Source organism: Schistocerca americana, chromosome 10 (genome assembly GCF_021461395.2).
Source record: "Schistocerca americana isolate TAMUIC-IGC-003095 chromosome 10, iqSchAmer2.1, whole genome shotgun sequence".
Taxonomy (NCBI): Eukaryota; Metazoa; Arthropoda; class Insecta; order Orthoptera; family Acrididae; genus Schistocerca; species Schistocerca americana.
In genome coordinates, this window is record NC_060128.1 from 43846886 (window position 1) to 43869179 (window position 22294).

Consider the following 22294-nt stretch of genomic DNA (forward strand, 5'->3'; position numbering starts at 1 on the left):
CTGGACTCACAGGAGAGGTTCAAATCATAGAATGTTTGCGTGTCTGTCCTCTTGTACTTAAGTCGGCATTGTGCCTTTTGTATTAAATTCGGATGCAAATTCTGCGTTTCATTGTCAATAAGATGGTCCAAGTGGTACAGTAAACCAGAAGTGAACCATCGGATACTATAACTGGACTCACAGGAGAGGTTCAAATCATAGAAAGTTAGAGTGTTGGGCCTATTGTCCTTAAGTCGGCATAGTGCTTTTTCCATTAAATTCAGATGGAATTTCTGTGTTTCATCGTCAATAAGAAGGTCCAAGGGATACAGTAAACGTGAAGTGAAGCATCGGAATCTAAAACTGGGCTCACAGGAGAGGTTCCAATCATAGAATATTAGAGTGTCAGTCCTCTTATACCTAAGTCGGCATTGTGAATTTTGTATTAATTTCGGAAGCAATTTCTGTGTATCATCGTCAATAAGAAGGTCCAAACGTTACAGTAAACCTGAAGTGAAGCATCGGAAACAAAAACTAAACTCACAGGAGAGGTTCAAATCATAGAAAGTTAGACTGTCAGTCCTCTTGTACTTAACTCGGCATTCTGCCTTGTGAATTTAATTCGAGTGCTATTTCTGTGTTTCATCGTCAATCAGAAGTTCCAAGGTCTAAAGTAAACCTGAAGAGAAGCATCGGAATCTAAAACTGGACTCACAGGAGTGGTTCAAATCATAGATTATTAGAGTGTCAGTCCTCTTGTACTTAAGTCGGCATCGTGCCTTTCGAATTTAATTCCGATGCAATTTCTGTGTTCCATCGTCATTAACAAGGTCCAAGGTATACAGTAAATCTGAAGTGAAGCATCGGAATCTAAAACTGGACTCAAGGAAGAGGTTCAAATCATAGAAAGTTAAAGTGTCAGACCTCTTATACTTAAGTCGGCATTGTGCCTTTTGTATTAAATTCGGATGCAATTTCTGTGTTTCATCGTCAATAAGAAAGTCCAAGGGATACAGTAAAAATGAAGTGAAGCATCGGAATCTAATTATGGATTCACAGGAAAGGTTCAAATCATAGAAAGTTAGAGTGTAAGTCCTCTTGTACTTAGGTCGGCATTGTGCCTTTTGTATTATATTTGGAAGCAATTTCTGTGTTTCATCGTCAATAAGAAGGTCCGAAGGTATACAGTAAACCTGAAATGAAGCATCGGAATCCAAAACTGGACTCACAGGAGAGGTTTAAATCATAGAAAGTTGGGGTGTGAGTCCTCTTGTACTTAAGTCGACATTGTGCCTTTTGTATTAAATTTGGATGCAATTTCTGTGTTTCATCGTCAATAAGAGGGTCCAAGGTATACAGTAAACCTGAAGTGAAGCATCGTAATCTAAAACTGGATTCACAGGAGAGGTTCATATTATAGAAAGTTAGAGTGTGAAACCTCCTATACTTAAGTCGGCATTGTGCCCCTTGTATTACATTCGGATGCAATTTCTGTGCTACATCGTCAATAAGAAGGTCCAAGGTATAAATTAAACCTGAAGTGAAGCATCGGAATCTAAAACTGGACTCACAGGAGAGGTTTAAATCATAGAATGTTAGAGTGTGGGTCATCTTGTACTTGTCGGCATTGTGCCTTTTGTATTAAATTCGGATGAAATTTCTGTGTTTCATCGTCATTAAGAAGGTCCAAGGTATACAGTAAACCTGAAGTGAAGTATCGGAATCTAAAAGTGGACTCACAGGAGAGGTTCAAATCATAGAAAGATAGAGTGTCAGTCCCTTGTACTTAAGTCGGCATTGTGCCTTTTGTATTAAATTCGGATGCAAATTCTGCGTTTCATTGTCAATAAGATGGTCCAAGTGATACAGTAAACCTGAAGTGAACCATCGGAATCTATAACTGGACTCACAGGAGAAGTTCAAATCATAGAAAGTTAGAGTGTCAGTCCTCTTGTACTTATGTCGGCATTGTGCCTCTTGTATTAATATCGGATGCAATTTCTGTGCTTCATCGTCAATAAGAAGGTCCAAGGTATACAGTAAACCTGAAGTGAAGCATCAGAATCTAATTCTGGGCTCACAGGAGAGGTTTAAATCATAGAAAGTAAGGGTGTGAGACCTCTTGTACTTAAGTCGGCATTGTGCCTTTTGTATTAAATTCGGATGCAATTTCTGTGTTTCATCGTCAATAAGAAGGTCCAAAGTATACAGCAAACCTGAAGTGAAGCATCGGAATCTAAACCTAGACTCACAGGAGAGGTTCAAATCATAGATATTTAGAGTGTTAGTCCTCTTGTACTTAAGTCGGCATTGTCACCTTTGTATTAAATTCGGATGCAAATTCTGTGTTTCATCGTCAATAAGAAGGTCCAAGGTATACAGTAAACCTGAAGGAAAGCATCGGAATCTAAAACTGGACTCACAGTAGAGGTTCAAATCATAGAAAGATAGAGTGTCTGTCCTCTTGTACTTAAGTCGGCATTGTGCCTTTTGTATTAGATTCGGATGAAATTTCTGTGTTTCATCGTCAATAAGAAGGTCCAAGGTATACAGTAAAACTAAAGTGAAGCATCGGAATCTAAAACTGGACTCACAGGAGAGGTTCAAATCAGAGATATTTAGAGTGTTAGTCCTCTTGTACTTAAGTCGGCTATGTCACCTTTGTATTAAATTCGGATGCAATTTCTGCGTTTCATCGTCAATAAGAAGGTCCAAGGTATACAGTAAACTTGAAGTGAAGCATCGGAATCTAATACTGGACTCACAGGAGAGGTTCAAATCATAGAAAGTTAGAGTGTCAGTCCATTTGTACTTAAGTCGGCATTGTGACTTTTGTATTAAATTCGGATGCAATTTCTGTGTTTCATCGTCAATAAGAAGGTCTAAGGTACACAGTAAACCTGAAGTGTAGCATCGGAATCTAAATCTGGACTCACAGGAGAGGTTCAAATCATAGAATGTTTGTGTGTCTGTCCTCTTGTACTTAAGACGGCATTGTGCCTTTTGTATTAAATTCGGATGCAAATTCTGCGTTTCATTGTCAATAAGATGGTCCAAGTGATACAGTAAACCAGAAGTGAACCATCGGAATCTATAACTGGACTCACAGGAGAGGTTCAAATTATAGAAAGTTAGAGTGTTGGGCCTATTGTAATTAAGTCGGCATAGTGCTCTTTCCATTAAATTCTGATGGAATTTCTGTGTTTCATCGTCAATAAGAAAGTCTAAGGTATACAGTAAACCTGAGGTGTAGCATCGGAATCTAAATCTGGACTCACAGGAGAGGTTCAAATCATAGAACGTTTGCGTGTCTGTCCTCTTGTACTTAAGACGGCATTGCGCCTTTTGTCATAAATTCGGATGCAAATTCTGCGTTTCATTGTCAATAAGATGGTCCAAGGGATACAGTAAACCTGAAGTCAAGCATCGGTACCTAAAACTGGACTCAAAGGAGAGGTTCAAATCATAGAAAGTTAGAGTGTCAGTCCTCTTGTACTTAAGTCGGCATTTTGCCTTTTGTATTAAATTCAGATGTAATTTCTGTGTTTCATCGTCAATAAGAAGGTCCAAGGTATACAGTAAACCTGAAGTGAAGCATCGGAATCTGAAACTGGACTCACAGGAGGGGTTCAAAACATAGAAAGTTAGAGTGTCAGTCCACTTGTACTTAAGTCGGCATTGTGCCATTTGTATTAAATTCGGATGCAATTTCTGTGTTTCATCGTCAATAAGAAGGTCCAAGGTATACAGTAAACATGAAGTGAAGCATTGGAAACTAAAAATGGACTCACAGGTCAGGTTCAAATCATAGAAATTTAGAGTTTCAGTCCTCTAGTTCTTAAGTCGGCATTGTGCCTTTTGTATTAAATTCGGATGCAATATCTGTGTTTTCATCCTCAATAAGAAGGTCCAAGGTATACAGTAAACCTGAAGTGAAACATCGGAAACAGAAACTGGACTCACAGGAGAAGTTCAAATCATTGAAAATTAGAGTGTCAGTCCTCTTGTACTTAAGTTGGCATTGTGCCTTTTGTATTAAATTCGAATGCAATTTCTGTGTTTCATCGTCATTAAGAAGGTCCAAGGTATACAGTACACCTGAAGTGAAGCATCGGAATCTAAAAGTGGACTCACAGGAGAGGTTCAAATCATAGAAAGTTAGAGTGTCAGTCCCCTTGTACTTAAGTCGGCATTGTGACTTTTGTATTAAATTCGGATGCAATTTCTGTGTTTCATCGTCAATAAGAAGATCCAAGGTATACATAAACCTGAAGTGAAGCATCGGAATCTAAAACTGGACTCACAGGAGAGGTTCAAATCATAGAAAGATAGCGTGTCTGTCTTCTTGTACTTAAGTCGGCATTGTGCCTGTTATCTTAAATTCGGATGCAATTTCTGTGTTTTATCGTCAATTAGAAGGTCCAAGGGATACAGTAAACCTGAAGTGAAGCATCGGAAACTAAAACTGGACTCACAGGGAGGGTTCAAATCATAGAAATTTAGAGTTTCAGTCCTCTTGTTCTTAAGTCGGCATTGTGCCTTTTGTATTAAATTCGGATGCAATTACTGTGTTTTCATCGTCTATAAGAAGGTCCAAGGTATACAGTAAACCTGAAGTGAAACATCGGAAACAGAAACTGGACTCACAGGAGAATTTCAAATCATTGGAAGTTAGTGTGTCAGTCCTCTTGTACTTAAGTTGGCATTGTGCCTTTTGTATTAAATTCGAATGCAATTTCTGTGTTTCATTGGCAATAAGAAGGTCCAAGGGATACAGTAAAACTGAAGTGAAGCATCGGAATCTAAAACTGGACTCACAGGAGAGGTTCAAATCATAGAAAGATAGCGTGTCTGTCTTCTTGTACTTAAGTCGGCATTGTGCCTGTTATATTAAATTCGGATGCAATTTCTGTGTTTTATCGTCAATTAGAAGGTCCAAGGGATACAGTAAACCAGAAGTGAAGCATCGGAAACTAAAACTGGACTCACAGGGAGGGTTCAAATCATAGAAATTTAGAGTTTCAGTCCTCTTGTTCTTAAGTCGGCATTGTGCCTTTTGTATTAAATTCGGATGCAATTACTGTGTTTTCATCGTCTATAAGAAGGTCCAAGGTATACAGTAAACCTGAAGTGAAACATCGGAAACAGAAACTGGACTCACAGGAGAATTTCAAATCATTGAAAGTTAGTGTGTCAGTCCTCTTGTACTTAAGTCGGCATTGTGCTTTTTGTATTAAATTCAGATGCAATTTCTGTGTTTAATCGTCAATAAGGTGGTCCAAAGGATACAGTAAACCTGAAGTGAAGCATCGGAGTCTAAAACTGGACTCACAGGAGAGGTTCAAATCATAGAAAGTGAGAGTGTCAGTCCTATTTTACTTAAGTCGGCATTGTGCCTTTTGTATTAAATTCATACGCAATTTCTGTGTTTCATCGTCAATAAGAAGGTCCAAGGTATACAGTAAACCTGAAGAGAAGCATTAGAATCTAAAACTGGACTCACAGGAGAGGTTGAAATCATAGAAAGTTAGAGTGTCAGTACTCTAGTAATTATGTCGGTATTGTACCTTTTGTATCAAATTCGGATGCAAACACTGTCTTTCGTCGTCAATAAGAAAGTCGAATTTATACAGTAACCCTGAAGTGAAGCATCGGAATCTAAAACTGGACTCACACGAGAGGTTCAAATCATAGAAAGATAGTGTGTCTGTCTTCTTGTACTTAAGTCGGCATTGTGCCTGTGGTATTAAATTCGGATGCAATTTCTGTGTTTTATCGTCAATTAGAAGGTCCAAGGGATAGAGTAAACCTGAAGTGAAGCATCGCATTCTAAAACTGGACTCACAGGAGTGGTTTAAATCATAGAAAGTTAGGGTGTGAGTCCTCTGGTACTTAAGTCGGCATTGTGCTTTTTGTATTAAATTCGGATGAAATTTCTGTGTTTCATCGTCAATAAGAAGTGCAAAGTATACAGTAAACCTGAAGTGAAGCATCGGAATCTAAAACTGGAATCACAGGAGAGGTTCAAATCATAGATATTTAGAGTGTTAGTCCCTTGTACTTAAGTCGGGAATGTCACCTTTGTATTAAATTCGGATGCAATTTCTGTGTTTCATCGTCAATAAGAAGGTCCAAGGTATACAGTAAACCTGAAGTGAAGCATCGGAATCTAAAACTGGACTCACAGATGAGGTTCAAATCATAGAATGTTAGAGTGTCAGTCCTCTTCCACTTAAGTCGGCATTGTGCCTTTTGTATTAAATTCAGATCCAATTTCTGTGTTTAATCGTCAATAAGGTGGTCCAAACGATACAGTAAACCTGAAGTGAAACATCGGAATCTAAAACTGGACTCACAGGAGAGGTTCAAATCATAGAAAGTTAGAGTGTCAGCCGTCTTCTACTTAAGTCGGCATCGTGCCTTTTGTATTAAATTCAGATGCATTTTCTGTGTTTAATCCTCAATAAGGTGGTCCAGAGGATACAGTAAACCTGAAGTGAAGCATCGGAATCTAAATCTGGACTCACAGGACAGGTTCAAATCATTGAAAGTGAGAGTGTCAGTCCTCTTTTACTTAAGTCGGCATTGTGCCTTTTGTATTAAATTCATATGCAATTTCTGTGTTTCATCGTCAATAAGATGGTCCAAGGTATACAGTAAACCCGAAATGAGGCAATAGAATCTAAAACTGGACTCACAGGAGAGGTTGAAATCATAGAAAGTTAGAGTGTCAGTACTCTTGTAATTAAGTCGGTATTGTGAATTTTGTATCAAATTCGGATGCAAACTGTGTCTTTCATCGTCAATAAGAAGGTCGAATTCATACAGTAACCCTGAAGTGAAGCATCGGAATCTACAACTGGACTCACAGGAGAGGTTCAAATCATAGAAAATTAGAGTTTCAGCCCTCTTATACGTAAGTCGGCATTGTGAATTTTGTATTAAATTCGGATGCAATTTCTGTGTATCATCGTCAATAAGAAGGTCCAAGGGTTACAGTAAATCTGAAGTGAAGCATCGGAATCTAAAACTGGACTCACAGGAGAGGTTCAAATCATAGAAAGTTAGACTGTCAGTCCTCTTGTACTTAACTCGGCATTGGGCCTTTTGAATTTAATTCGGATGCAATTTCTGTGTTTCATTGTCAATAAGAAGGTCCAAGGTACACAGTAAACCTGAAGAGAAGCGTCGGAATCTAAAACTGGACTCACAGGAGAGGTTCAAATCATAGATTATTAGAGTGTCAGTCCTCTTGTACTTAAGTCGGCATCGTGCCTTTTAAATATAACTCCGATGTAATTTCTGTGTTCCATCGTCAATAAGATGGTACAAGGTATACAGTAAACCTGAAATGAAGCATCGGATTCTAAAACTGGACTCACAGGAGAGTTTTAAATCATAGAAAGTTAGGGTGTGAGTCCACTTGTACTTAAGTCGACATTGTCCCTTTTGTATTAAATTTGGATGCAATTTCTGTGTTTCATCGTCAATAAGAGGGTCCAAGGTCTACAGTAAACCTGAAGTGAAGCATCAGAATCTAAAACTAGACTCATAGGAGATTTTCAAATCATAGAAAGTTAGAGTGTCAGTCCTCTTGTACTTAAGTCGGCATTGTGACTTTTGTATTAAATTCGGATGCAATTTCTGTGTTTCATCGTCAATAAGAAGGTCCAAGGTATACAGTAAACCTGAAGTGAAGCATCGGAATCTAAAACTGGACTCACAGGAGAGGTTCATATTATAGAAAGTTAGAGTGTCAGTCCTCCTGTACTTAAGCCGGCATTGTGCCCTTTGTATTACATTCGGAAGCAATTTCTGTACTACATCGTCAATAAGAAGGTCCAAGGTATAAAGTAAACCTGAAGTGTAGAATGGGAATCTAAAACTGGACTCACAGGGGAGGTTTAAATCGTAGAATGTTAGAGTGTGAGTCATCTTGTACTTAAGTCGGCATTGTGCCTTTTGTATTAAATTCGGATGAAATTTCTGTGTTTTATTGTCATTGAGAAGGTCCAAGGTATACAGTACACCTGAAGTGAAGCATCGGAATCTAAAACTGGACTCACACGAGAGGTTCAAATCATAGAAAGATAGCGTGTCTGTCTTCTTGTACTTAAGTCGGCATTGTGCCTGTTGTATTAAATTCGGATGCAATTTCTGTGTTTTATCGTCAATTAGAAGGTCCAAGGGATAGAGTAAACCTGAAGTGAAGCATCGCATTCTAAAACTGGACTCACAAGAGAGGTTTAAATCATAGAAAGTTAGGGTGTGAGTCCTCTTGTACTTAAGTCGGCATTGTCACCTTTGTATTAAATTCGGATGCAATTTCTGTGTTTCATCGTCAATAAGATGGTCCAAGGTATACAGTAAACCTGAAGTGAAGCACCGGAATCTAAAACTGGACTCACAGGAGAGGTTTAAATCATAGAAAAATAGAGTATGAGTCATCTTGTACTTAAGTCGGCATTGTGCCTTTTGTATTAAATTCGGATGCAATTTCTGCGTTTCATCGTCAATAAGAAGGTTTAAGGTATACAGTAAACCTGAAGTGAAGCATCGGAATATAAAACTGGACTCACAGATGAGGTTCAAATCATAGAATGTTAGAGTGTCAGTCATCTTCTACTTAAGTCAGCATTGTGCCATTTGTATTAAATTCAGGTCCAATTTCTGTGTTTAATCGTCAATAAGGTGGTCCAAAGGATACAGTAAACCTGAAGTGAAGCAACGGAATCTAAAACTGGACTCACAGGAGAGGTTCAAATCATAGAAAGTTAGAGTGTCAGCCCTCTTCTACTTAAGTAGGCATCGTGCCTTTTCTATTAAATTCAGATGCAATTTCTGTGTTTAATCGTCAATAAATTGGTCCAGAGGATACAGTAAACCTGAAGTGAAGCATCGGAATCTAAAACTGGACTCACAGGACAGGTTCAAATCATTGAAAGTGAGAGAGTCAGTCCTCTTTTACTTAAGTCGGCATTGTGCCTTTTGTATTAAATTCATATGCAATTTCTGTGTTTCATCGTCAATAAGATGGTCCAAGGTATACAGTCAACCCGAAATGAAGCATTAGAATCTAAAACTGGACTCACAGGAGAGGTTGAAATCATAGAAAGTTAGAGTGTCAGTACTCTTGTTATTAAGTCGGTATTGTGCCTTTTGTATCAAATTCGGATGCAAACTGTGTCTTTCATCGTCAATAAGAAGGTCGAATTTATGCAGTAACCGTGAAGTGAAGCATCGGAATCTACAACTGGACTCACAGGAGAGGTTCAAATAATAGAAAATTAGAGTTTCAGCCCTCTTATACGTAAGTCGGCATTGTGAATTTTGTATTAAATTCGGATGCAATTTCTGTGTATCATCGTCAATAAGAAGGTCCAAGGGTTACAGTAAATCTGAAGTGAAGCATCGGAATCTAAAACTGGACTCACAGGAGAGGTTCAAATCATAGAAAGTTAGACTGTCAGTCCACTTGTACTTAACTCGGCATTGTGCCTTTTGAATTTAATTCGGATGCAATTTCTGTGTTTCATTGTCAATAAGAAGGTCCAAGGTACACAGTAAACCTGAAGAGAAGCGTCGGAATCTAAAACTAGACTCAAAGGAGAGTTTCAAATCATAGATCATTAGAGTGTCAGTCCTCTTGTACTTAAGTCGGCATCGTGCCTTTTGAATATAATTCCGATGTAATTTCTGTGTTCCATCGACAATAAGATGGTCCAAGGTATACAGTAAACCTGAAATGAAGCATCGGATTCTAAAACTGGACTCACAGGAGAGTTTTAAATCATAGAAAGTTAGGGTGTGAGTCCACTTGTACTTAAGTCGACATTGTCCCTTTTGTATTAAATTTGGATGCAATTTCTGTGTTTCATCGTCAATAAGAGGGTCCAAAGACTACAGTAAACCTGAAGTGAAGCATCAGAATCTAAAACTAGACTCATAGGAGATTTTCAAATCATAGAAAGTTAGAGTGTCAGTCCTCTTGTACTTATGTCGGCATTGTGACTTTTGTATTAAATTCGGATGCAATTTCTGTTTTTCATTGTCAATAAGAAGGTCCAAGGTATACAGTAAACCTGAAGTGAAGCATCGGAATCTAAAACTGGACTCACAGGAGAGGTTCATATTATAGAAAGTTAGAGTGTCAGTCCTCCTGTACTTAAGTCGGCATTGTGCCCTTTGTATTACATTCGGAAGCAATTTTTGTACTACATCGTCAATAAGAAGGTCCAAGGTATAAAGTAAACCTGAAGTGAAGAATGGGAATAAAAAACTGGACTCACAGGAGAGGTTTAAATCATAGAATGTTAGAGTGTGAGTCATCTTGTACTTAAGTCGGCATTGTGCCTTTTGTATTAAATTTGGATGAAATTTCTGTGTTTTATCGTTATTAAGAAGGTCCAAGGTATACAGTACACCTGAAGTGAAGCATCGGAATCTAAAACTGGACTTACAGGAGAGGTTCAAATCATATTAAGTTAGAGTGTCAGTCCCCTTGTACTTAAGTCGGCATTGTGACTTTTGTATTAAATTCGGATGCAATTTCTGTGTTTCATCGTCAATAAGAAGATCCAAGGAATACAGTAAACCTGAAGTGAAGCATCGGAATCTAAAACTGGACTCACACGAGTGGTTCAAATCATAGAAAGATAGCGTGTCTGTCTTCTTGTACTTAAGTCGGCATTGTGCCTGTTGTATTAAATTGGGATGCAATTTCTGTGTTTTATCGTCAATTAGAAGGTCCAAGGGATAGAGTAAACCTGAAGTGAAGCATCGCATTCTAAAACTGGACTCACAGGAGAGGTTTAAATCATAGAAAGTTAGGGTGAGAGTCCTCTTGTACTTAAGTCGGCATTGTCACCTTTGTATTAAATACGGATGCAATTTCTGTGTTTCATCGTCAATAAGAAGATCCAAGGTATACATAAACCTGAAGTGAAGCATCGGAATCTAAAACTGGACTCACAGGAGAGGTTCAAATCATAGAAAGATAGCGTGTCTGTCTTCTTGTACTTAAGTCGGCATTGTGCCTGTTATCTTAAATTCGGATGCAATTTCTGTGTTTTATCGTCAATTAGAAGGTCCAAGGGATACAGTAAACCTGAAGTGAAGCATCGGAAACTAAAACTGGACTCACAGGGAGGGTTCAAATCATAGAAATTTAGAGTTTCAGTCCTCTTGTTCTTAAGTCGGCATTGTGCCTTTTGTATTAAATTCGGATGCAATTACTGTGTTTTCATCGTCTATAAGAAGGTCCAAGGTATACAGTAAACCTGAAGTGAAACATCGGAAACAGAAACTGGACTCACAGGAGAATTTCAAATCATTGGAAGTTAGTGTGTCAGTCCTCTTGTACTTAAGTTGGCATTGTGCCTTTTGTATTAAATTCGAATGCAATTTCTGTGTTTCATTGGCAATAAGAAGGTCCAAGGGATACAGTAAAACTGAAGTGAAGCATCGGAATCTAAAACTGGACTCACAGGAGAGGTTCAAATCATAGAAAGATAGCGTGTCTGTCTTCTTGTACTTAAGTCGGCATTGTGCCTGTTATATTAAATTCGGATGCAATTTCTGTGTTTTATCGTCAATTAGAAGGTCCAAGGGATACAGTAAACCAGAAGTGAAGCATCGGAAACTAAAACTGGACTCACAGGGAGGGTTCAAATCATAGAAATTTAGAGTTTCAGTCCTCTTGTTCTTAAGTCGGCATTGTGCCTTTTGTATTAAATTCGGATGCAATTACTGTGTTTTCATCGTCTATAAGAAGGTCCAAGGTATACAGTAAACCTGAAGTGAAACATCGGAAACAGAAACTGGACTCACAGGAGAATTTCAAATCATTGAAAGTTAGTGTGTCAGTCCTCTTGTACTTAAGTCGGCATTGTGCTTTTTGTATTAAATTCAGATGCAATTTCTGTGTTTAATCGTCAATAAGGTGGTCCAAAGGATACAGTAAACCTGAAGTGAAGCATCGGAGTCTAAAACTGGACTCACAGGAGAGGTTCAAATCATAGAAAGTGAGAGTGTCAGTCCTATTTTACTTAAGTCGGCATTGTGCCTTTTGTATTAAATTCATACGCAATTTCTGTGTTTCATCGTCAATAAGAAGGTCCAAGGTATACAGTAAACCTGAAGAGAAGCATTAGAATCTAAAACTGGACTCACAGGAGAGGTTGAAATCATAGAAAGTTAGAGTGTCAGTACTCTAGTAATTATGTCGGTATTGTACCTTTTGTATCAAATTCGGATGCAAACACTGTCTTTCGTCGTCAATAAGAAAGTCGAATTTATACAGTAACCCTGAAGTGAAGCATCGGAATCTAAAACTGGACTCACACGAGAGGTTCAAATCGTAGAAAGATAGTGTGTCTGTCTTCTTGTACTTAAGTCGGCATTGTGCCTGTGGTATTAAATTCGGATGCAATTTCTGTGTTTTATCGTCAATTAGAAGGTCCAAGGGATAGAGTAAACCTGAAGTGAAGCATCGCATTCTAAAACTGGACTCACAGGAGTGGTTTAAATCATAGAAAGTTAGGGTGTGAGTCCTCTGGTACTTAAGTCGGCATTGTGCTTTTTGTATTAAATTCGGATGAAATTTCTGTGTTTCATCGTCAATAAGAAGTGCAAAGTATACAGTAAACCTGAAGTGAAGCATCGGAATCTAAAACTGGAATCACAGGAGAGGTTCAAATCATAGATATTTAGAGTGTTAGTCCCTTGTACTTAAGTCGGGAATGTCACCTTTGTATTAAATTCGGATGCAATTTCTGTGTTTCATCGTCAATAAGAAGGTCCAAGGTATACAGTAAACCTGAAGTGAAGCATCGGAATCTAAAACTGGACTCACAGATGAGGTTCAAATCATAGAATGTTAGAGTGTCAGTCCTCTTCCACTTAAGTCGGCATTGTGCCTTTTGTATTAAATTCAGATCCAATTTCTGTGTTTAATCGTCAATAAGGTGGTCCAAACGATACAGTAAACCTGAAGTGAAACATCGGAATCTAAAACTGGACTCACAGGAGAGGTTCAAATCATAGAAAGTTAGAGTGTCAGCCGTCTTCTACTTAAGTCGGCATCGTGCCTTTTGTATTAAATTCAGATGCATTTTCTGTGTTTAATCCTCAATAAGGTGGTCCAGAGGATACAGTAAACCTGAAGTGAAGCATCGGAATCTAAATCTGGACTCACAGGACAGGTTCAAATCATTGAAAGTGAGAGTGTCAGTCCTCTTTTACTTAAGTCGGCATTGTGCCTTTTGTATTAAATTCATATGCAATTTCTGTGTTTCATCGTCAATAAGAAGGTCCAAGGTATACAGTAAACCCGAAATGAAGCAATAGAATCTAAAACTGGACTCACAGGAGAGGTTGAAATCATAGAAAGTTAGAGTGTCAGTACTCTTGTAATTAAGTCGGTATTGTGAATTTTGTATCAAATTCGGATGCAAACTGTGCCTTTCATCGTCAATAAGAAGGTCGAATTCATACAGTAACCCTGAAGTGAAGCATCGGAATCTACAACTGGACTCACAGGAGAGGTTCAAATCATAGAAAATTAGAGTTTCAGCCCTCTTATACGTAAGTCGGCATTGTGAATTTTGTATTAAATTCGGATGCAATTTCTGTGTATCATCGTCAATAAGAAGGTCCAAGGGTTACAGTAAATCTGAAGTGAAGCATCGGAATCTAAAACTGGACTCACAGGAGAGGTTCAAATCATAGAAAGTTAGACTGTCAGTCCTCTTGTACTTAACTCGGCATTGGGCCTTTTGAATTTAATTCGGATGCAATTTCTGTGTTTCATTGTCAATAAGAAGGTCCAAGGTACACAGTAAACCTGAAGAGAAGCGTCGGAATCTAAAACTGGACTCACAGGAGAGGTTCAAATCATAGATTATTAGAGTGTCAGTCCTCTTGTACTTAAGTCGGCATCGTGCCTTTTAAATATAACTCCGATGTAATTTCTGTGTTCCATCGTCAATAAGATGGTACAAGGTATACAGTAAACCTGAAATGAAGCATCGGATTCTAAAACTGGACTCACAGGAGAGTTTTAAATCATAGAAAGTTAGGGTGTGAGTCCACTTGTACTTAAGTCGACATTGTCCCTTTTGTATTAAATTTGGATGCAATTTCTGTGTTTCATCGTCAATAAGAGGGTCCAAGGTCTACAGTAAACCTGAAGTGAAGCATCAGAATCTAAAACTAGACTCATAGGAGATTTTCAAATCATAGAAAGTTAGAGTGTCAGTCCTCTTGTACTTAAGTCGGCATTGTGACTTTTGTATTAAATTCGGATGCAATTTCTGTGTTTCATCGTCAATAAGAAGGTCCAAGGTATACAGTAAACCTGAAGTGAAGCATCGGAATCTAAAACTGGACTCACAGGAGAGGTTCATATTATAGAAAGTTAGAGTGTCAGTCCTCCTGTACTTAAGCCGGCATTGTGCCCTTTGTATTACATTCGGAAGCAATTTCTGTACTACATCGTCAATAAGAAGGTCCAAGGTATAAAGTAAACCTGAAGTGTAGAATGGGAATCTAAAACTGGACTCACAGGGGAGGTTTAAATCGTAGAATGTTAGAGTGTGAGTCATCTTGTACTTAAGTCGGCATTGTGCCTTTTGTATTAAATTCGGATGAAATTTCTGTGTTTTATTGTCATTGAGAAGGTCCAAGGTATACAGTACACCTGAAGTGAAGCATCGGAATCTAAAACTGGACTCACACGAGAGGTTCAAATCATAGAAAGATAGCGTGTCTGTCTTCTTGTACTTAAGTCGGCATTGTGCCTGTTGTATTAAATTCGGATGCAATTTCTGTGTTTTATCGTCAATTAGAAGGTCCAAGGGATAGAGTAAACCTGAAGTGAAGCATCGCATTCTAAAACTGGACTCACAAGAGAGGTTTAAATCATAGAAAGTTAGGGTGTGAGTCCTCTTGTACTTAAGTCGGCATTGTCACCTTTGTATTAAATTCGGATGCAATTTCTGTGTTTCATCGTCAATAAGATGGTCCAAGGTATACAGTAAACCTGAAGTGAAGCACCGGAATCTAAAACTGGACTCACAGGAGAGGTTTAAATCATAGAAAAATAGAGTATGAGTCATCTTGTACTTAAGTCGGCATTGTGCCTTTTGTATTAAATTCGGATGCAATTTCTGCGTTTCATCGTCAATAAGAAGGTTTAAGGTATACAGTAAACCTGAAGTGAAGCATCGGAATATAAAACTGGACTCACAGATGAGGTTCAAATCATAGAATGTTAGAGTGTCAGTCATCTTCTACTTAAGTCAGCATTGTGCCATTTGTATTAAATTCAGGTCCAATTTCTGTGTTTAATCGTCAATAAGGTGGTCCAAAGGATACAGTAAACCTGAAGTGAAGCAACGGAATCTAAAACTGGACTCACAGGAGAGGTTCAAATCATAGAAAGTTAGAGTGTCAGCCCTCTTCTACTTAAGTAGGCATCGTGCCTTTTCTATTAAATTCAGATGCAATTTCTGTGTTTAATCGTCAATAAATTGGTCCAGAGGATACAGTAAACCTGAAGTGAAGCATCGGAATCTAAAACTGGACTCACAGGACAGGTTCAAATCATTGAAAGTGAGAGAGTCAGTCCTCTTTTACTTAAGTCGGCATTGTGCCTTTTGTATTAAATTCATATGCAATTTCTGTGTTTCATCGTCAATAAGATGGTCCAAGGTATACAGTCAACCCGAAATGAAGCATTAGAATCTAAAACTGGACTCACAGGAGAGGTTGAAATCATAGAAAGTTAGAGTGTCAGTACTCTTGTTATTAAGTCGGTATTGTGCCTTTTGTATCAAATTCGGATGCAAACTGTGTCTTTCATCGTCAATAAGAAGGTCGAATTTATGCAGTAACCGTGAAGTGAAGCATCGGAATCTACAACTGGACTCACAGGAGAGGTTCAAATAATAGAAAATTAGAGTTTCAGCCCTCTTATACGTAAGTCGGCATTGTGAATTTTGTATTAAATTCGGATGCAATTTCTGTGTATCATCGTCAATAAGAAGGTCCAAGGGTTACAGTAAATCTGAAGTGAAGCATCGGAATCTAAAACTGGACTCACAGGAGAGGTTCAAATCATAGAAAGTTAGACTGTCAGTCCACTTGTACTTAACTCGGCATTGTGCCTTTTGAATTTAATTCGGATGCAATTTCTGTGTTTCATTGTCAATAAGAAAGTCCAAGGTACACAGTAAACCTGAAGAGAAGCGTCGGAATCTAAAACTAGACTCAAAGGAGAGTTTCAAATCATAGATCATTAGAGTGTCAGTCCTCTTGTACTTAAGTCGGCATCGTGCCTTTTGAATATAATTCCGATGTAATTTCTGTGTTCCATCGACAATAAGATGGTCCAAGGTATACAGTAAACCTGAAATGAAGCATCGGATTCTAAAACTGGACTCACAGGAGAGTTTTAAATCATAGAAAGTTAGGGTGTGAGTCCACTTGTACTTAAGTCGACATTGTCCCTTTTGTATTAAATTTGGATGCAATTTCTGTGTTTCATCGTCAATAAGAGGGTCCAAAGACTACAGTAAACCTGAAGTGAAGCATCAGAATCTAAAACTAGACTCATAGGAGATTTTCAAATCATAGAAAGTTAGAGTGTCAGTCCTCTTGTACTTATGTCGGCATTGTGACTTTTGTATTAAATTCGGATGCAATTTCTGTTTTTCATTGTCAATAAGAAGGTCCAAGGTATACAGTAAACCTGAAGTGAAGCATCGGAATCTAAAACTGGACTCACAGGAGAGGTTCATATTATAGAAAGTTAGAGTGTCAGTCCTCCTGTACTTAAGTCGGCATTGTGCCCTTTGTATTACATTCGGAAGCAATTTTTGTACTACATCGTCAATAAGAAGGTCCAAGGTATAAAGTAAACCTGAAGTGAAGAATGGGAATAAAAAACTGGACTCACAGGAGAGGTTTAAATCATAGAATGTTAGAGTGTGAGTCATCTTGTACTTAAGTCGGCATTGTGCCTTTTGTATTAAATTTGGATGAAATTTCTGTGTTTTATCGTTATTAAGAAGGTCCAAGGTATACAGTACACCTGAAGTGAAGCATCGGAATCTAAAACTGGACTTACAGGAGAGGTTCAAATCATATTAAGTTAGAGTGTCAGTCCCCTTGTACTTAAGTCGGCATTGTGACTTTTGTATTAAATTCGGATGCAATTTCTGTGTTTCATCGTCAATAAGAAGATCCAAGGAATACAGTAAACCTGAAGTGAAGCATCGGAATCTAAAACTGGACTCACACGAGTGGTTCAAATCATAGAAAGATAGCGTGTCTGTCTTCTTGTACTTAAGTCGGCATTGTGCCTGTTGTATTAAATTGGGATGCAATTTCTGTGTTTTATCGTCAATTAGAAGGTCCAAGGGATAGAGTAAACCTGAAGTGAAGCATCGCATTCTAAAACTGGACTCACAGGAGAGGTTTAAATCATAGAAAGTTAGGGTGAGAGTCCTCTTGTACTTAAGTCGGCATTGTCACCTTTGTATTAAATACGGATGCAATTTCTGTGTTTCATCGTCAATAAGATGGTCCAAGGTATACAGTAAACCTGAAGTGAAGCATCGGAATCTAAAACTGGACTCACAGGAGGGGTTCAAATCATAGAATGTTAGAGTGTCTGTCCATTGTGCCTTTTGTATTTAATTTGGATGCAATTTCTGTGTTTCATCGTCAATAAGAAGGTCCAAGGTACACAGTAAACCTGAACTGAACCATCGGAATCTAAAACTGGACTCACAGGAGAGTTTTAAATCATAGAAAGTTAGGGTGTCAGTTCACATGTACTTAAGTCGACATTGTCCCTTTTGTATTAATTTTGGATGAAACTTCTGTGTTTCATCGTCAATAAGAGGGTCCAAGGTCTACAGTAAACCTGAAGTGAAGCATCAGAATCTAAAACTAGCCTCATAGGAGATTTTCAAATCATAGAAAGTTAAAGTGTCAGTCCTCTTGTACTTAAGTCGGCATTGTGACTTTTGTATTAAATTCGGATGCAATTTCTGTGTTTCATCGTCAATAAGAAAGTCCAAGGTATACAGTAAACCTGAAGTGAAGCATCGGAATCTAAAACTGGACTCACAGGTGAGGTTCATATTATAGAAAGTTAGAGTGTCCGTCCTCCTGTACTTAAGTCAGCATTGTGCCCTTTGTATTACATTAGGAAAGAAGGTCCAAGGTATAAAGTAAACCTGAAGTGAAGAATGGGAATCTAAAACTGGACTCACAGGAGAGGTTTAAATCATAGAATGTTAGAGTGTGAGTCATCTTGTACTTAAGTCGGCATTGTGCCTTTTGCATTAAATTCGGATAAAATTTCTGTGTATCATCGTCATAAAGAAGGTCCAAGGTATACAGTACACCTGAAGTGAAGCATCGGAATCTAAAACTGGACTCACAGGAGAGGTTCAAATCATATTAAGTTAGAGTGTCAGTCCCCTTGTACTTAAGTCGGCATTGTGACTTTTGTATTAAATTCGGATGCAATTTCTGTGTTTCATCGTCAATAAGATGATCCAAGGTATACAGTAAACCTGAAGTGAAGCATCGGAATCTAAAACTGGACTCACAGGAGAGGTTTATTTCATAGAAAAATAGAGTATGAGTCACCTTGTACTTAAGTCGGCATTGTGCCTTTTGTATTAAATTCGGATGCAATTTCTGTGTTTCATCGTCAATAAGAAGGTCCAAGGGATACAGTAAACCTGAAGTTAAGTATCGGAAACTAAAACTGGACTCACAGGTGAGGTTCAAATCATAGAAAGTTACAGTGTCAGTCCTCTAGTACTTAAGTCGGCATTGTGCCTTTTGTATTAAATTCGGATGCAATTTCTGTGTTTCATCGTCAATAAGAAGGTGCAAGGGATACAGTAAACCTGAAGTGAAACATCGGAAACAGAAACTGGACTCACAGGAGAAGTTCAAATCATTGAAAGTTAGAGTGTCAGTCCTCTTATACATAAGTTGGCATTGTGCCTTTTGTATTAAATTCGGATGCAATATCTGTGTTTCATTGTCAATAAGAAGGTCAAAGGGATAGAGTAAACCTGAAGTGAAGCATTGGAAACTAAAACTGGACTCACAGGAGAGGTTCAAATCATAGAAAGTTAGAGTGTCAGCCTTCTTCTACTTCAGTCGGCATTGTGCCTTTTGTATTAAATTCAGATGCAATTTCTGTGTTTAATCGTCAATAAGGTGGTCCAAAGGATACAGTAAACCTGAAGTGAAGCATCGGAATCTAAAACTCGACTCACAGGAGAGGTTCAAATCATAGAAAGTGAGAGTGTCAGTCCTCTTTTACTTAACTCGGCAATGAGCCTTTTGTATTAAATTCATATGCAATTTCTGTGTTTCATCGTCAATAAGAAGGTCCGAGGTATACAGTAAACCTGAAGTGAAGCATTGGAATCTAAAACTGGACTCACAGGAGTGGTTGAAATCATAGAAAGCTAGAGTGTCAGTACTCTTGTAATTAAGTCGGAATTGTGCCTTTTGTATTAAATTCAGATGCAATTTCTGTGTTTCATCGTCAATAAGAAGGTCCGAGGTATACAGTAAGCCTGAAGTGAAGCATCGGAATCTAAAACTGGACTCACAGGAGAGGTTCAAATCATAGAAAGTTAGACTGTCAGTCCTCTTGTACTTAACTCGGCATTGTGCCTTTTGAATTTCATTCGGATGCAATTTCTGTGTTTCATCGTCAATAAGAAGGTCCAAGGTACACAGTAAACCTGAAGAGAAGCGTCGGAATCTAAAACTGGACTCACAGGAGAGGTTCAAATCATAGATTACTAGAGTGTCAGTCCTCTTGTACATAAGTCGGCATCGTGCCTTTTGCATATAATTCCGATGCAATTTCTGTGTTCCATCGTCAATAAGATGGTCCAAGGCATACAGTAATCCTGAAATAAAGCATCGGAATTTAAAACTGGACTCACAGGAGAGGTTCAAATCATAGAAAGTTAAAGTGTCAGTCCTCTTGTACTTAAGTCGGCATTGTGCTTTTTGTATTTAATTCGGATGCAATTTCTGTGTTTCATCGTCAATAAGAAGGTCTAAGGGATACAGTAAACCTGAAGTGAAGCATCGGAATCTGAATATGGTCTCACAGGAAAGGTTCAAATCATAGAAAGTCAGAGTGTCAGTCCTCTTGTACTTAGGTCGGCATTGTGCCTTTTGTATTAAATTTGGATGCAATTTCTGTGTTTGATCGTCAATAAGAAGGTCCAAGGTATACAGTAAACCTGAAATGAAGCATCGGAATCTAAAACTGGACTCACAGGAGAGGTTTAAATCAAAGAATGTTAGAGTGTGAGTCATCTTGTACTTAAGTCGGCATTGTGCCTTTTGTATTAAATTCGGAAGCAATTTCAGCGTTCATCGTCAATAAGAAGGTCCAAGATATACAGTAAACTTGAAGTGAAGCATCGGAATCTAAAACTGGACTCACAGAAGAGGTTCAAATCATAGAATGTTAGAGTGTCAGTCCCCTTGTACTTAAGTCGGCATTGTGAATTTTGTATTAAATTCGGATGCAATTTCTGTGTTTCATCGTCAATAAGAAGATCCAAGGTATACAGTAAACCTGAAGTGAAGCATCGGAATCTAAAACTGGACTAACACGAGAGGTTCAAATCATAGAAAGATAGCGTGTCTGTCTTCTTGTACTTAAGTCGGCATTGTGCCTGTTGTATTAAATTCGGAAGCAATTTCTGTGTTTTATCGTCAATTAGAAGGTCCAAGGGATAGGGTAAACCTGAAGTGAAGCATCGCATTCAAAAACTGGACTCACAGGTGGGGTTTAAATCATAGAAAGTTAGGGTGTGAGTCCTCTTGTACTTAAGTCGGCATTGTGCCTTTTGTATTAAATTCGGATGAAATTTCTGTGTTTCATCGTCAATAAGAAGGTCCAAGGTATACAGTAAAACTGAAGTGAAGCATCGGAATCTAAAACTGGACTCACAGGAGAGGTTTATTTCATAGAAAAATAGAGTATGAGTCATCTTGTACTTAAGTCGGCATTGTGCCTTTTGTATGAAATTCGGATGCAATTTCTGTGTTTCATCGTCAATAAGAAGGTCCAAGGGATACAGTAAACCTGAAGTGAAGCATCGGAAACTAAACGTGTACTCACAGGAGAGGTTCAAAACATAGAAAGTTACAGTGTCAGTCCTCTAGTACTTAAGTCGGCATTGTGCTTTTTGTATTAAATTCGGATGCAATTTCTGTGTTTCATCGTCAATAAGAAGGTGCAAGGGATACAGTAAACCTGAAGTGAAGCATCGGAAACTAAAACTGGACTAACAGGAGAGGTTCAAATCATAGAAATTTAGAGTTTCAGTCCTCTTGTTCTTAAGTCGGCATTGCGCCTTTTGTATTAAATTCGGATGCAATTTCTGTGTTTCATTGTCAATAAGATGGTCCAAGGTATACAGTAAACCTGAAGTGAAACATCGGAAACAGAAACTGGACTCACAGGAGATGTTCAAATCATTGAAAGTTAGAGTGTCAGTCCTCTTGTACTTAAGTTGGCATTGTGCCTTTTGTATTAAATTCGGATGCAATTTCTGTGTTTCATTGTCAATAAGAAGGTCAAAGGGATAGAGTAAACCTGAAGTGAAACATTGGAAACTAAAACTGGACTCACAGGAGAGGTTCAAATCATAGAAAGTTAGGGTGTCAGCCCTCTTCTACTTCAGTCGGCATTGTGCCTTTTGTATTAAATTCAGATGCAATTTCTGTGTTTAATAGTCAATAAGGTGGTCCAAAGGATACAGTAAACCTGAAGTGAAGCATCGGAATCTAAAACTCGACTCACAGGAGAGTTTCAAATCATAGAAAGTGAGAGTGTCAGTCCTCTTTTACTTAAGTCGCCATTGTGCCTTTTGTATTAATTCATATGCAATTTCTGTGTTTCATCGTCAATAAGAAGGTCCAAGGTATACAGTAAACCTGAAGTGAAGCATTGGAATCTAAAACTGGACTCACAGGAGTGGTTGAAATCATAGAAAGCTAGAGTGTCAGTACTCTAGTAATTAAGTCGGTATTGTGCCTTTTGTATTAAATTCAGATGCAAACTCTGTCTTTCATCGTCAATAAGATGGTCGAATGTATACAGTAACCCTGAAGTGAAGCATCGGAATCTACAACTGGTCTCACAGGAGAGGTTCAAATCATAGAATATTAGAGTTTCAGCCCTCTTGTACGTAAGTCGGCATTGTGCCTTTTGTATTAAATTCGGATGCAATTTCTGTGTTTCATC